The sequence below is a fragment of the Bactrocera oleae genome, chromosome 5 (assembly GCF_042242935.1).
Source record: "Bactrocera oleae isolate idBacOlea1 chromosome 5, idBacOlea1, whole genome shotgun sequence".
Classification (NCBI taxonomy): Eukaryota; Metazoa; Arthropoda; class Insecta; order Diptera; family Tephritidae; genus Bactrocera; species Bactrocera oleae.
Window position 1 is genome coordinate 37,480,204 of NC_091539.1, and position 17,160 is coordinate 37,497,363.

Sequence of the window (17,160 nt, forward strand, 5' to 3'; positions counted from 1 at the left end):
GTAACAATTTATTATATTGTAACTTTAGATCTTAGCTGTTGAAATTTCTGTAGCTGAGCAGTTTTAGATCTCAACACTTAAAAAACTCTCTTGCCTTTTCTGACTCGGCTAATTCCGCACGTATGCGGATTGCGCCCCTCGCGTCGGTTGGGCGGGTAATCGTTGGGTTATTATTATTATTATTAGGTGCTAATTAGAAGAAAAAACACAATGGCTCGCTGGCGTATAAGCATCATTTAATAATATGAAATTTGTTTCTGGTTATCACAGTGCTTTTAAGCAATTCTTCTTGTGCTCTCCTCCGAACGTACTGGATTCCATCGGACTGATTCAAATTTATTTTCGATTCATCAGTGAAGACAACCATTTCTAATTTTTCTAGAGTCCAATTTCAATGTTCTTGAGCAAAAATCAGGCGTGCCGTGCGCTTTGAGGCCCATATTATAGAGCCTCCTTCGTACCGTGCCTGCACTTATATCCACCGAATATCACTCCTTCAACTCTGAGCTTAGCTCCAGTAAAGTTAAAAATCGGCTCCGCAGGCTTAAGTTCTATAAATTTCGGTCCATCCTACTTGATGTTTTTTTCTTTGCGAATCCACTTCCAGGAGCTCTGTCCAAAAATTTAGTTGCGTCATATAATGTATAAAACTTCAGAATGGACACATGGCTATATCCTATACTTGCAGTAATGAAACACATATTCACCATAAAGCAAGTTAAATAAAAAAAATCAAGCAACTGTAACTAACGGAATCATCAACAGTTACTCAGACGAATTCCAAAGAAGTGCTTAACACATAAGAGTAGCAAAAGTTGGAAAATATTTTTAAAAAAATGTACTTAGAATACAGCAATATTAAATTTTCAACCGTGGTAACATTTTATTGGCCACTATTGTACATACAAAAGACCTTCGAAGCGAATCGTCTTCTGATAATAATGTGTAAAAAAAATTACTGACTTATGTATCCCTGGCTTTGATCCTGGCAAGTTGGAAGAGTAAGAAATGTTCGATTATCCCAATTTCATTATACATTTCAAGACTAACAGCAATTGTTAATAATTTTTAGAAGTGTTTTAGGAATATAAATTTGGCTTTTGTGTTGTTATCGATACCTAAGACATACTCAACCCTCTCATACCCGAATTTAAAAAGGCGAAACAAATTTTTTTTTTTTTTTAAATTTCTGTTTGATTTGCCTTCAAGAGTTCGTTAGTACTAACCAATCTAATACGATACAACAACCATCTAGTGACTACAGATGAATATACAGGGAATATATGTTGTAAGCTGCTATGCTCGTCCAAGCGCGTCAGTAAATGAATTCGAAGACTTTCTCCATGAGCTGTCTCTAGAGACGAGAAGCAAATCTCCGATTATAATAGCGGCAGATTTTAATGCATGGTCTACTTCTTGGGGTAGCAGACGCAAGAATCATCGTGGACGTCTTATGCTAGAATTCTTGAGCCAAACGAACTTTACAACAATAAACAGTGGCAAGCAAAATACCTATCAAAAGAGCAATAATGGTTCCGTAATAGACCTAATGTTTGCTAACGACGCGCTTAGCAGGCACATTAAGTGGGTGGTGTCAGACATTTACACAAATAGTGACCACATGGCCATAATTGCTGAAGTTTTGTTCCCAAGAGAAACAGAACCCCTCAGCAGAAACACCTCTCGAAAACGAGGTTGGCGACAAAAGAAGTTCGATCCTGACGTTTTCGAGAGCGTCTGGAGGGCAGCAAAGGCACCAGGCGACGACGCCGCGCACTTGGTGTCCGCTGTGCAAAAGGAACTAATTGCAGCATGCGACGCAACTATGCGCAGGACGAGATACAATAACAAGCGAAAACCAGTATACTGGTGGAATGAAGAAATCGCCACTCTGAGGAAGCTCTGTCACTCAGCTAGACGTCGCTTACAGCGTAACCAGGGAGGCGAGAATGAAAATTTCCTCAGAGAGGCATTTAAACACAAAAAAAAACTCCTGAAGTCAGCAATCGTGCGTAGCAAAAGAGGCTGTTTCGAAAAGCTTTGTGAAGAAGCAAACATAGACCCCTGGGGAACCGCGTACAAAGTATGTATGTCAAAATTTAAAAATATGTCGCAGCAACCTAAGAACGCATCATTTATGAGGAAAATCGTCGACGCATTACTTCCAACACATGAGACCACTTCCTATGCTATGCGAAACGATGTTACAGAGCCCCCTCAATTAGTCACGGAAGAAGAAATATTGGCTATCGCGAAAAAATTAAAAACTCCAAAGCGCCTGGAATAGATGGAATACCAAATAGAGCCCTATAAGAAGCCATGACTCTGAGACCCAGTTTGTTCGCTAAAATGTACAATGCGTGTATATTGGAAAGCGTGTTTCCCGACCCGTGGAAGGATCAGCATTTGGTTCTACTTCCAAACCTAAAAAGCCACCGGACGAACCTTCATCTTATCGACCATTGTGCAAGCTCGACACGATGGGTAAAGTGTACGAAAGCATTGTAAGAAACCGCTTGGAGTTAGCAATCCAAAAAGCCGGCGGATTATCAGAAAGACAAGATTTATAAAATAGAGGCCCGCTATTGACGCACTAAGAGAGGTCGTTGATACTGCGAAATGTGCAGTAAGTGGCAAAAGATGGAAAGGTGGCACAAAAAAGTATTGCGCGCTAGTTATACTGGACGTGAAGAATGCGTTCAACTCCGCAAAGTGGGCAAATATAATCAAAGCTCTATACGAAATACGCGCTTCCCAATATCTCGTAAATATTACAAGGAGCTATCTTAAAAATCGCATATTGTTATTCGACTCTGACGAGGGCACCCAGAGCTACGCTATCTCGAGTGGAGTACCGCAAGGCTCGGTCTTAGGTCCTCTACTATGGAACTTGATGTAACAACACATATGTGTCAGTGTTCTGAAAAATGGAAAGCTGTCAGCGAAGCGGCAGCTCTAATTATGACAAAACTGAGATACTTGCAACAGATTGCTAGTCAGTCAGTCCGTGCCGTAGAGGAGACTTAAATGTCCTTTTCTCTCTAAAAAAAAAAGATGAATTTGTACACCAGTATAACATGCGCATATACCATTTATTTCAGCGGTGGTTGATTTTGTATAACTCGAGCAGTATATCAGCAGGATCAACCCGTCCCATGTGTTTATTATAATATTCTCGTGTTATGGAACACCTACTTAGATAATATATGCAAATCACAATCTTAGTTAAATATAACTAAAATAAATTTGAAGCAAAGACAATATTCAAATTATTTTGAGTCACTCTATGCAATTTTGTTCATCTGTCAAAAATGTCGTAGCAACTCAAAAACCTTCTTTGGTTCATGCACAACAATTTTGCTAAAGATCATTACATAATCAAATGCATAGTTACGATTCTGTAGAAGACATACAGACAAACATTAATATTTATATACATATGTACATATAGAGATTGCAACAACAGGTGGCATGACACCTGCTCAGTAACAGAAACTGCATTTCAAACAACAGTTCTCTGGCATCTTTGGGATTAAAGCTTTAAATGCCATTTTAAACGTGAAATAAGACATTCACAACTAAAAATGTTTTTAATACAAGAGCTTGATTTTGATTGATCAGTTTGTATGACAGCTAATATGCTATAGTGGCCAAATGAGCAGGTTTTAAGGAGAAAAGGAAAAGTGCAAAATTTCAGATCGACATCTCAAAAACTAAGGGGCTAGTTCGCGTATCTACACGACACATGTCGTAAGCATATATTATATTTTTTATATGGTCTCCAGAGTTTCTTTATGGGTCTTATAAAATACGTAGAAAACTTAATATGCCCTGATTAGGATAGGCTGTTTGAAAATTAGAGACGCTCATCGGTCATAGTTGCTTTAAAATATACCAGTATAGCTTTATTTTTAAAGATTTAAAAATATAGCACGGTTTTTGAGAAATATTCTCAAAGAACAAACTTTGCAAAGAAAAAACTTTAAATTACATTTACATTAATGCTACACTGCAAGGCATAAAGATAATGGCAATACAAGGTTAGAGTGAAGAAAAATTTAAATGAAGAAAAATTGTGACGTTCATAAATACTCTGGAATTTCGAAGAAGAACTCAAAACAACGAAAGCAGGAGGAAGTAAACTAAGATGATGTGGACAGAGTGAAATATTTCAGCTTAAAAACAAAAGCATTAGGACGAAAACCAACACGTGGACTTATTCTCTAGCTGTCTCCCAAAGATATACGAGTACATGATGTTAGAGAGTTTAGTTCGTGTATAATAGCGAAATAAAAATATCTCAAAAGCAAATGCCTGAATTAATAAGTATTACAGAGACCGTCTAATATTGTTGGAAGAAAAGGGAAGATCGAGAATAAAATGATTGAAGCATTAGCCTAAATTGAAGCATTGTTTTTTCAAAATGCTATCACATTTCGTTGAAAGGAAAAGGCGTATTCGGACTCTACACCTATTTAATGAGCACATATTTTTTATCCTATAAATAGAACGATTGAATGGATAATGTTTTTTTGGAAATTTTCTCACATTAATAATTCACTAGAGGCTTTATAACATTTTCTCTTGGCTCGTCAAAAAATTTACTGTAAAAGCAACAACGAAGTCGGTATGTTGAATTCGATACAAGACAATATTTGGATTATACAAAAGTATACTCAACCACTAAGTATCACATACAAATTATACATCGCAATCAATTGTGGTTTTAATTGGTTTTTGCTTTGATTTTTCCAATAGCGCTCTATAACTTTTACAGAAGTTTTCGCACATGCTATTTTCGGCCTGTTCTGATACCTCAGCGCTCGTTCGATATTCCGAGATGGCATGTAAATGCTTTTCCCCATGCGCTCTTCATGAATTTTAAAATACTGAATAAGCTGTATAATATTTTCGATTCGTTACTCTTTAACATTTAGAACATTGAAGACAGTTCATGTATTGGTTATAAGAAATCAATACTCGGATATTACTGCGTCAAACAGCAAGATCACGGTGCCGTATCTATTGAATTCAATCAGCAAAAAATTTTGGAATTTGAGAAAAAAAAATTAAAACAAAAGATAATTAAAAAAATTTAATTAAAATGTTCTTATTATATTATTATATTCTATATTGTATGTGTAAGCCGTGAGCATTTCACAATTTATATGTAAACAAAAACAAGACTCAGCAAACTAAATTTAATTGCATTTATTGAAAGAAATTGTTTTTCGAAAATTGTATTTGAACAATCGTGAGCATATTGCACCTCAATAAATATTGTATTTGTCCCTCTGGCGTATTTGAATGAGTAAAATAATTTCACTTGGTATGTAATAAATGTTTCATAATATTAACCAGAAATTTCGAGAGGCATAAGGCATAATACAAAATTTATTTATAGAAAATTGAATAGCTGAAAATTTTCTAGAAAAACATAAAATTTATTTTGAAATAAATTGAATTTTAGCAAACGCTTACCCAACTACTACATAGAGGACTCGGCAAAAAGCGTTTGTATGCAACATTTCTGTAAATTCAATGTGTGTGTTACACAGAAAATGCGAAAAACAATTAAATTTATAGAAGTTTTGGCAGCGAAAAACGAAAAATTTAAAATGCTTTGTTGAAATATTGCCAAATTAAAGCCATAAATGGCAGTAGAGTGTTGTTGTTGGAAGTATTATTAGAGCGCATTTTAATTTGCAGCGGCAACGCATATAAAACACTTGTAGAACCACAATTACTGTACTGCGTCCTTGAGCACACACACACTCACGAATGCATGGGCACGTAAGTAAATAGGGCAAAACAACGCCAACAACAAACAATTTACAAGTTCAAACCCACACACAAACACTACTTTAGCAGCAGCAAGCGAAAGTGGCGGACAGCCATTAGCTGTGGCAAAACACAGCGCTACAACAAACAATAATTGCATGGCGTTGAAATCAACTGCAACAAAAACAATCAGCAGAGAATTGCGGAGAAATTTCCAAGCCACGGAAATGTTCAATTTTCAATAAAGCATCATTGCATGCAACGAGCGAGCAGTTGTTTATTGCGTCGTTAACCGCTGCCACTTTCGCTCGCCGCACTTCTCCTCCTTTCAGCCTTGTCAATAATTAAAAGTGATAAACAAACGCAATAACTTATATAAGCGAGGCAGTGACGGGCAAATGAACATCGCGTATATTTTACAAACACACACACCCATAAATATTCGCCTGCGCACTTGTAAATAAAAAGTGCTCATACGCAGTGTGGTACAAAATGATTTTCATGACAAAGCTTAAACGTTTGCGTATTTATGGCATAAAACGGGAGTGTTTGTAATATATGTTGGTGTGTAGGTGAAGTGGTGGGCAATGCAAGTGAATTAACGGTTTACGCATTGCAGCATATACTTAATAGCGTCCAAGCATAGCTGCAGCAACATTTACGCATTTTTATTGAGTGATATTGCAAAATGCAAAAAATTAGTTTTAAGACAGCATATGTATGTATGTATATAGGTTTATATATTATATCATATATAATATATTTACATATATATATATATATTTATATATATATTATATATCCAATCAAGAATAGTGAAAGATTGATTGGAAAATTAGTATAGGTAATATTTAGGGGCTGGGCATATTAATCGATATATGCGGTAGTTCAAACATTTCGATACAAGGTATATAAGGCTTAATTCCCGATTCTACCAAATTTGAACAAACAGCCCAGGCCTACTATTATCAGAAAAACATTTTTATCATGATTCAATAATATATTTCAAAGATTTATCAATAGTTTCGTTAAAAAATTTCCATACGCGTTAATCTCTCTTAATTTCAATACGCGTATTTCAATGAGCCTTCAATAATTTTATGCCATCCCTATGATGACTTTCCAGAAGCTCTGCAAAATACCCAAAATACGACACGTCAACTTCAGATAAAGAATTAATTAACAGAATGACTTGCAATTTTGCATGTGTTCTCACGACAGAAACTGTTCAACCATTTCGGTATGGGGGCTTAGGTAGGTAGGTAGGTAAAGTGGCTATCATTCGACACACCTAGGCCTTTAAGAGGCCCATTGTGATACCACTGGGACTGTGGTGCCCTCACTCTATTGGCTCCTTTCTGAACCACCCCGTACTTCTGATGAACTTCATCAGTGAGACAAGTTTTATCCGTGCAACCTCCAAGACGTCGTCAAGACACCCACGACCGATGGTTGCGATTCTTTTTTTATATAGTGCTGCGCAATCGCATAGAAGATGTTTAATGGTCTCCTCCTCTTCTACTTCCTGACAGCTTCTACAATAGTCGTTATATGGCGTGCCAAGTCTACTTGCATGTCTGCCTATTAGACAGTGGCCTGTTAGTACTCCTACTAGAGTTCTTATATCATTAGGCTTGAATTTTAAGAGTCGGCATGTGCGGCTCATATTCCATTCTTGCAACGTTTGCCTGCTAGTTGAACAGGTCAGGGACTGATTCCACTGACACTCGGCTATATTAATGACATGTTTGGCGATTAAGTATCTACAAGTAGCCAGAGCCATATTTATGTCCTCCTTAGCAGGATCTAGTTGTAGGGTGGTGACTGTTCTAGCTAGTTAATCTGCTACACAGTTCTCGGGGATGTCACTGTGTCCTGGGACCCATTGCAGATTTACCGTGAAACAGGATGACAGATCCGCTAGAAGATCATGGCAATCTTTCACTATCTTCGACGAAATTCTATGAGACATCAGAGATTTCAAAGCCACCTGGCTGTCTGTATATATAAATATATTTCTTGTTGTGATCACACTTCTTGTTAGTACGAGAAGGCTTTCTTTAATTGCAGTGACTTCCGCTTGGAAGACACTCCAGTGGTCTGGTAACCGGAAGGCGATTTTTGTATCTAGTTTTGCCGAGAAGACACCGCCGCCTACTCGGTTATCCAGTTTGAAACCATCCGTATAAAAGCTTATCCCTGCTTCCTTGTCCACCACGCCCCTTTCCCACTCCTGTCTGGAGGGGAAGGCAATATTGAGGGCCGGATTTAGGTTCTGCTCCATAGGATTGCGAAAATCCGTGGTATGGGAAGAAACGGGAACTTTCTGAGTATCATAGAATGTCCCTTGTTACTAGCGACTAGTAGAGAGACCCTCAGTCTCAGAGCTGACTTCGCAGCCATTTGCATGCAATACAGATCTGTTGGCAGCAAGTGTAAAATTATGTTGAGTGCCTGGCTTGACGTAGTTCTGAGAGCTCCACTCAAATACTGACTGCTCTTTGTATACTTTCCATGCTTCTAATCGCATATTTCTTTTCTGTAATTGGCTACCATACTAATATACCGTAAGTCGTGATCGGCCTTACAATTGCTGTGTACAGCCAGTGAGCTACCCGAGGTGTCAGTCCCCATCTGGGCCCCACCACTCTTTCATACGTGTAAAGCGCTGTAGCTGCTTTCTTTACCCTCGCTTCCAAGTTTTGTTTCCAAGAAAGCTTCCTGTCCAAAATTAGTCCCAAGTAGCTTGCTTTATCTCCTATCGTTAGCCTGGAGCCATTTAAAAATGGCGGCGTGATTTCTGGAGTACTGTGTTTCTTAGTGAACAATACTAGTTCTGTCTTGCTAGCATTTAAATTCAGTCCGCATGATACGGCCCATCGATTAATATCGTTTAATATTGTCTGCATAAAGCTAGCGAGGATGTCCGGGAACTTGCCTCTAACCGGGACTGCCACATCATCAGCGTAGGCCACAACATGTACCCTATTCTTTTCTAGATCCACCAGTATTTTATTCATTGTCAGGATCTAGAGAAGTGGGGATAACACGCCTCCTTGGGGTGTACCCCTTCGGACAGATCTGTGCATCGTTGAAGCTCCCAACGTTGAAATAATTGACCTGCCAGAGAGGTTCAGAGATGTCCATATCTTTAAGCGCGCTCAATATGGCCTTCAGCTGGATGTTGTTGAAGGCACCTTCTATGTCTAGTAAGGCTACGAGGGTGTATTCTTTTATTTCCAGAGAATTTTCAATCTCTGTTACCACTGAGCTTAATGCCGTTCCTGTGGATTTACACTTCGAGTACGCATGCTGCGAAACTGCCATTTTTCCTGGGTTTAGTTTGTCCCTTATATGTATTTCTATTAGTCTCTCCAGCGTTTTTAAAAGAAATGATGAAAGACTTATTGGTCTAAAATCCTTTGCATTAATGTGTGCCAGACTTTGGTATATATATATCACCTTGCCTTCCCTCCATGTCGAGGGAATATAGTTTAATTGCAGTGCCCCTCTAAGCGTTATTAACCAGTTTATTGTGTAGCTCAGGGACTGCTGTAACTGAGCCGGGAATAGTCCGTCTGGTCCCGGCGTTTTATAAGGCTTTAAGCTGCCTATTGCCCAATAAACATTGCTATCTGACACTATGTCTAGCGGAGGGGACTCTGAGCCCACTTCACTCTCCATTATATGTTCCCCTATGAGGTTCTCGGAACTATCTTGGAAGTGAGTATCCAATAGTAGGCCTAGAGTCTTTTGACTGGATACCGTCCAGCTGTGGTCTGGTTTCTGAAGGTATCCGATGCTATGTTTCGACTGTGTCATTATTTTTCTCAGTCGAGACGCTTCTGCCGTATTCTCGATGTCATTACAAAAAGATTTCCACGAATTTCTTTTTGCATTTCTTACCTCCTTTTTGTATGTCCGTAGGTGGTTATAATAGTTATCCCACTCTCTATCCTTTTGGGATAATTTGGCGAAATTGAATTGCTTCCTGCAATTTTATGCATGTTCTTGAGTATGGGAGACCACCAAGGAGGTCTAATTCTTCCCCTACTGAACGTTAATGGACAAGCTACCTCTAGTGCTTGACGACAAGAATCTGTGAATTGTTTAATGAGGATGTCTATGTCCTCTTTCTTTTCCGGTTGAAATGGTGGAATCATATAAATACGCTTTTTTAGCTCCTGCATGTACATTTGCCAGTTCGTTTTCCTATGATTCCAAAATTTCTCTTCCCTAACTACATTTTCTTCAATTATACACTCAATGTAGCGTGATCTGAGAAGGAATGTTCCTCCAATACCCTCCAATGTGTTATTTTATCCACCAGTTCTTCCGATACCAGTGTTATATCTAATACTTCCTGTCGGTTTCTGGTTATAAATGTTGGCGTACTACCTTTGTTGCATAACAAAAGCTTACTTCCTATTAAATAATTAAAGAGCAACTCACCCCTTTCATTAATATTCGTGCTTCCCCATAGTGCGTGGTGCGCATTGGAGTCGCACCCAAGTATAATTGAACACTTGGATGCTTCGGTGTATCGTACAAGCTCTTTGAACAGCTGCGATGGTACTGCTACCTCGTCGTACGGCATGTAGCATGATGTCAGCCGGTATTTCTTCTCACCCGTCTCCCAGCTTACTACTGTAGTGTCGTTACTACTGTAACTGTGTAATAAAAAGACATTCAGTTTTTTACTAGCCAATATACATATCCTAGGTTTGCCTACACAACCATCCGCGTATAAATTATCCATTAACCCATAGCTCCTGAATGAGGACGTAGTCAGGCCGTCCTTATGCCATGCGGTTAACTAGGGCTATAGGCGCTAGTTTGCTGTGGTGTAGATTAATTTTGAGAAGACGCATTAATTACTATCTTCTCTGCATCTCGCATTGTTTGGGGCGCTGATCAACGCATTGTATTGATACGTTGTGTTTTTGAACACCGTGAGGTAAGGCCGTCGCCGGCAGGTACTCACGTAAATCTACAACGAAAGTTGTCTTCTCTGCATCATCATGAGAGTCGCTTAGAAGCTCACTCTCAGTGTAAAGTTTAGAGAGTCTGTCTGCAAGCTCAGACCCCGAAGTACGCTCACCTTGGTCAGTGTTCTCTGCGTCGCTCGAGGACTCCACTGAATCTTCCTCGACTTCGCATTCCGATTCCGATGCCAAGTTTTCTCCTGTATCGGCGTCTGACTTGTAGGTCATGACCTTCACTTTTGTGAATCCGTAGTTGATCTCTCCGCTACTTTTCGCTAGCGGTTCTACGGATTCTTTTGTTAGAAGCAACAGAATCTGCATTATGGCTCGTTTCGTCTCCACAGCAGATTCCGCTGCGGGGTCGTCGAAGGCCCTGACGAATCTCCATCCGCTAGTTGGCAGATTCGGGTTATAGGCTCTTATGAGCTGCATTATCTGGTCCGGCTGCGATGGTGTAGCCGGGATCCATACCCTTGCCCTCGGTCGGGATGAGATATCTTTTTTCCATCAGCACCGCAATTGACAATGCGGTTCCGGAACACATCAGCAAAAGATTTTTCGGGCGTCACGCTCTTAGTCTTCGGTCTCTTAGCTGACGGCTTAGCCTTTTCAGGTGACCTTTGTCTTTTAGCTGCCACTACCGGCGCTTCTAGCTTGAAGTTAGGTAAGACAGTTCTCGCGCAATCAATGGATTCCTGGAGCTCCTTTGTGAGCTCCTCATTGGTTGGCGGTTGCAGCTCCACCTTCTTCAGCAGGTATGCAGCGCGTCGCTTCCCTGCATATCTTGCTTTTGCTGGGTCGTCAATCTTAAAGGAAAGCCATTCTCTGGCTGACCCACTACTGGCAGCATCACTTTTGGCATCTGCCTCCTTCCCCTGCTTAGCTGCTAAGCCTTGCCTACGGAGGTTGGTATGGGTTCCCTCCAGCGCTGCTGCTTTTCGGGCGTCAGTCTTGGCTTCTGCACCTTTAGTGTTTGCCTTTACTCCAGGACCAAGCTTCGTTCCTGTCCTCGCCTTGGCTATTGTCGAGCTCGTGCCAAACGCTGCTCTCTTCTGGGAACAACTCGCTCCTTCCGGTCTTTTTAAAGGAGGTCCGGACTCCTTTTGGTTTTTGCTGTTATTGTTATTAATGTTTTGGTTCATATTTTGGACCCACGAGTGTAGGGGAAAGTACGTCCGCTTGCGCATAGCCTCCACTACGCAAGTAAGGCTATCTTATTACGGAGGACGCCAGGTATCCGTAAGCTCAGTGCGAGACTGGGCTATTTAAGGGCCCCCAGCCAGGTTGATCCTCGGCAAGGGTCGCATGACACCTTGATCCAGCCCATTACACACCTCTTACCATGGTAAGACCTCCTATCTGGATGCTGCACTATTGAAGAGTACCGAACTCCCAGATAGGAAGCCTGGCCTTAGCTAGATACCTCACTTCTACAACAGGGGCGAACTGCTGCCAGCTCGTCCTTGCCTACGTCGTGAACCTGTGGCATCTATTCCCAATCGGCACCCTCGTGGAGGGTTTAGCGGAGGATTTTTGCCAACCCTGGGGGGCTTGAACAGATATATTTCAATTTTGACAACTTTTAGTCATGAGATATGTGCAAAATTTTATCTAGATATATTCGTTGTAGCTTGATTTGTTTACTTTCCAATAGAAAGAAAAATCAAATAGAATTTAAAATTGCGTTCTTTGGAAAGTTGGCATGGATTCTGTTCGATTTCGTTTATTTTCACACATGTTAGGAGAATGTTATGAACCGAATTGGGTAGAAATTGTTTAAGTGCGTCCTGAGGTATGGGATTTCACCTAAAGGTGGTGTTATATAGGATGTGAAATTTTATGCATCTGGTATATTTACTTAATGTGATATTACCAATTTAGTAGTTTTCAACATAACCATTAGGGTGGAGCAAAATAATTTTTTTTTTTGCTTAGCCTGAGGGTAAAATTTGTAGATTATAAAATAAGAAAATTTTTGAAAAAAAAACTTAAACTCTTCAAAGCATGTTGTCGTTTAAGACTTTTTTTCTTACTCCAATAATGACCACAAAATTTTTTTTTAAATTGATAACTTGTAATTGCCTAGTAAGAGGACACTCCACAGCTTCTAGTACATTTATCAAAGCTCTTTTACGAAATAACAATTTTAACTCGAAATTTACTTCAAAAGTGAGTGGGCCTCTAGATGTTAAAAACATTTTTTTTCCAAAAATTTCTTTTTTTATAATCTACTCAGTCTAAGCAAAAAAAAAATTTTTTTCTCTCCACCCTTATAACCATTATGAGCATTATATGGGCAGAGTTTGAGAATCACCCTCAGCAAATATGATACTTTGTAAGTTTTCGCTTAATGGTATATTGGAGGCGTGTCAATCGTCCGATTACGACCACCTACAATACCGTCCTCTCGATTCGACCAAGGAATATATGCACAGTTTCATAAAGATATCTCAATTTTTACTCAAGTTACAGCTTGCACAGACAGACGGATTTCAACTCGTCTCGTCATCCTGATCTTATATATAAATCAATTATTTTATCTCAATAAGTTTTAGGTGATACGAAAAAACCATTAGGTAACTAAAACTATTCTACATAGGAGCAATACACTGCGAGAGTATAAAAATGTGGAGCAATCAAACAGAAGGAGAAGTTGAAAAATATTTTCTGATCTTCAGTTTTGGAGGTATAAATTTTTTATCACTGACGCGTACAATTCGCTCATATTTTTTAGATCTTCTTACTATGTCACTTAGTGCCATGAAATAAGAAAAATGAGTGCTCAAAGGTTCCACATGTACCATAAAGTAAATGGTTGCCATAAAGTACCAGACTTCAGAAATCTGGCATTAAATACAGTAGTACTATAAATAGCAATGTAATATTTATATATGAGTAAAATTTCGTATTGCTTAATCCCTTGACCACCTATAATAAAAATATTCTTTTTCTATAATTACAACATTTTTCCTAATAAACGATATCTACATTTTGGAAAACGAAAACGTTATGTTTTGAATGTATATTTACATAATATTTAAGCATTTATTAATATTATCAGGTGAATAGAGCAGTTAAAGTATTTACTACATGCTTGCTCATATAGTGATGGATAAAATAATAGCACTATGATGGGGCATAGGATTATTGCATAAAAATTTTAAATTTTATATTAACAAGGAGATAACTCTGTGCTGACCCTTTCTTCTAAACATTTAAATATTATTTTAAGCCAACCAGTGTGTACCATCACAGCTTGGTTTAAGTCACTTCACAAAACTTAATCCAAAAATTCTCTAATCGATTGATATTGGCGATTGATCTCATGTTATTACATTACCGAAACCATTTTTGCCTTTTGGTTAGAAGTTTGAAGTCATTATCATATTGGCGGACTCATAATCAAATTATCCTACACCATAATAAGAAGAAGAATATGCATGCAGAGTTTGAAAAACCATAATTATTAACGGTGATATTTTTTTTATCAATACTGTACATACTAACACATATAAATATGCGTACATGTTTCCCCGCAAGCAATTTGTTGGTTCTCGGATATTAAATGTCACCATAGCATCGCACGTTTATTTCAGGTTTATTGATATTTTTACTATCGCTGTCATCGTATTCACCGAATATAATTATTATATACCAGTATAAAACATATGCGTATACATACTTATATATGCAATTTTATTTCAGGTTTAAAAGTGTGATTGTGCATAACATGTCCACAAGTTTATATTTATTGCGATATTGAGATTAATTCCGAATATTACTCATTTACTCTTTGGAATGCAATTCCATTTTCTACTCAAAATTCGCATTTCATGCGAGAAGATCAATAAGTCAGTAAAAAAATACGACTTTTTTATTTTTTATACAAAAATATTGCCATTCGAGCTTTACTTTTTCATCCCAAAATTCATATCCTTAAACTAATTTGAGACTAGAGATCATATTTCGATAACAACCTATTAAACGAGCACCAGCTATGAGTGCTATCAAATACTAACCAATTGAATTTATGTGTTAAAATGAACCTATTAGGTGTATGCATTAATTCGTGCGGTTTTTTTTCGAAAATTAAGACTTTGTTGTGAAAAAATTCTTATACATTTAATGTTCAAAGTATTGCACATAGGAAACTACGATGTTTGCCCATCTTTCTGGCAGTTTGTGGATCCCATCCCAAAAGAACTTCTCCGGCTTGGAGGTCAAGAGAGAATCGAGCCAATTTCTGATACATAAATGACTTATTATACATCAGAAAGTTCAAAAAAAGCATTTTAAATGTGGGCTAATTTTTTTAGAATACAAAATATGTAAAGTTTTAATATTACATTAAAACGAGATAAGATAAATAATTTTGACCTTTCTTCTTGCTGTCGCTTTATTAACCGCGTAGAATATGTTGTGATTTGAATATTTATTCTTGCTTTTGATCAAACTATTAACCCCTGTACAAGCTTACAATAGACTTTTCAACACGTCGCATTCATTCGTTGGAACAATATCGAAAGCTGCCTGTGAATTTTTTAGATTCCGTCAAATTAAGTGTATTCCAGAAAAAGTCCAACTCAGTTAAACAAAATGGAGATAGTAAAATAAGTGGCAGTAATCACATATGAGATTAATGTCAAACCATATCATGATTACAATATCTTTCTATCACATGTTATTTAAAATATTTTGTTAAAGAAACAAACTAACAAGAAAAAACGTTTACTTTGATTGTATCGAAGCTGTAATACCCTTCTCGAATAAAAAAGTTTATATATAAGAACTTGATTTTGATCGTTCAGTTTGTTTAGCAGCTATATGCTACATACAAGTATAGTAGTCCGATATCGGTGGTTTTGACAAATGAACAGCTTCTTTATAAGAAAAGCACATTTACATAATTTCATATGGAAATCGCAAAAACTAACGAACTACTTCGCGTATATACAGAGAAATATACGGTCATGGCTAAATGCACTCAGCTCGTCACGCTGATCATTTATGGTATGAATAGATACATTGTAAGTATAGTGTCTCCGACGTATACTTCTAGGTGTTACAATCTTCGCGACAAACTTAATATACCTTGTGCAGGGTATAAAAATAAGTAATATTAAAATGTGGATTTGTAAAAAATATATTAATTTTTATTATTATTCAACAAAACTATAATAATATTTGCTTCGTGTTTGCTTTGTTATTTGTTTAAGCTTACTGGTTTATAGTTGGCGAAATATTTGCTCTGGCAACTTTAATAGTATTTTGCTTTATAGTTGGCTACTATACTCTAAAGAAATAGAAAACAATGACGTTCATGGTGAAATAACAATAATCCAGTGCATTAAAACTCGCAAAATAAATGTAATCTTGATCAGCTATGTGGTAATAAAGGATAGTAGTAATAGATAGATAGGTAATAAACAAACAATGGTGATTAGCGACTTATGAGCCTGTGATTGGTATCTACATATGTACATTAGCGCTAATATACTTGCATATCAGGAGTGCAAACCTCAGCGATTTTCTTTTATGAGCTCAATCGTCTATGTATCTATCGAGTTCCAGGAAAACAAAACCGGTAGACATGTATTGCAAAAATTTTCATTTCGAACCTCCGCTCAACGATCCTTTCGATCTGTTGATTACGTAGATGGTCTAACCATAAGAGAGAAAAGTTGACAAATTGCATGCATATGACTGAGTCTTACGAAGGCCTTGTGGATTGTTTGTAAGTAACAACACGCTCAGTATAGGTTTCTATTTGAGCAGTCGTAGGGTATAGACTCAACATACCTCCACAAAAAGTAGTCTAGTATACTGAACATAAATGTGGAGCACAGACTGCTTCCAATTTAAGAAATTATATAGCTTTAATAAACACCCTATAATTACCTGCATACTTACATATGTTTATACTTAAAATTTTATAATATTTATATTCGATTATCTTTCTTGTAGTCAAGTACTTCGCAGTATTCTCAATATGGGTCTGGGAAAATAGATCTCAACGCAAGAGTCTGCATATTTGCAGTCATGCATCTTCAAATTTATTTACCAAATATTCCACTTGATTTTTATTTCATGTTCTAAGAAATTCCCATACGCATTGCTTTATATTAGTTGTTGCGGTTGTTGTGAGAGCGCTAGCGTTAGCAAGAAAATTGAAATTTAATGCACTCGTCATGAAGAGAATTTTAGATGGGAAAACAGATAGAAAAGTGGAGCAAGTGCAACTCGAGTAAGTCATGCCGTGCGCATACAAACATACACACATACAAACATGACTGGCGCGTTAGCGAGTTAGGTTAGAAATAGAGAACTGCTTGCGTGTTTTGCAGACAACGAAAGAACCAGAAGAACACAAGTTGAATTTATGCCAGGGTTGCTG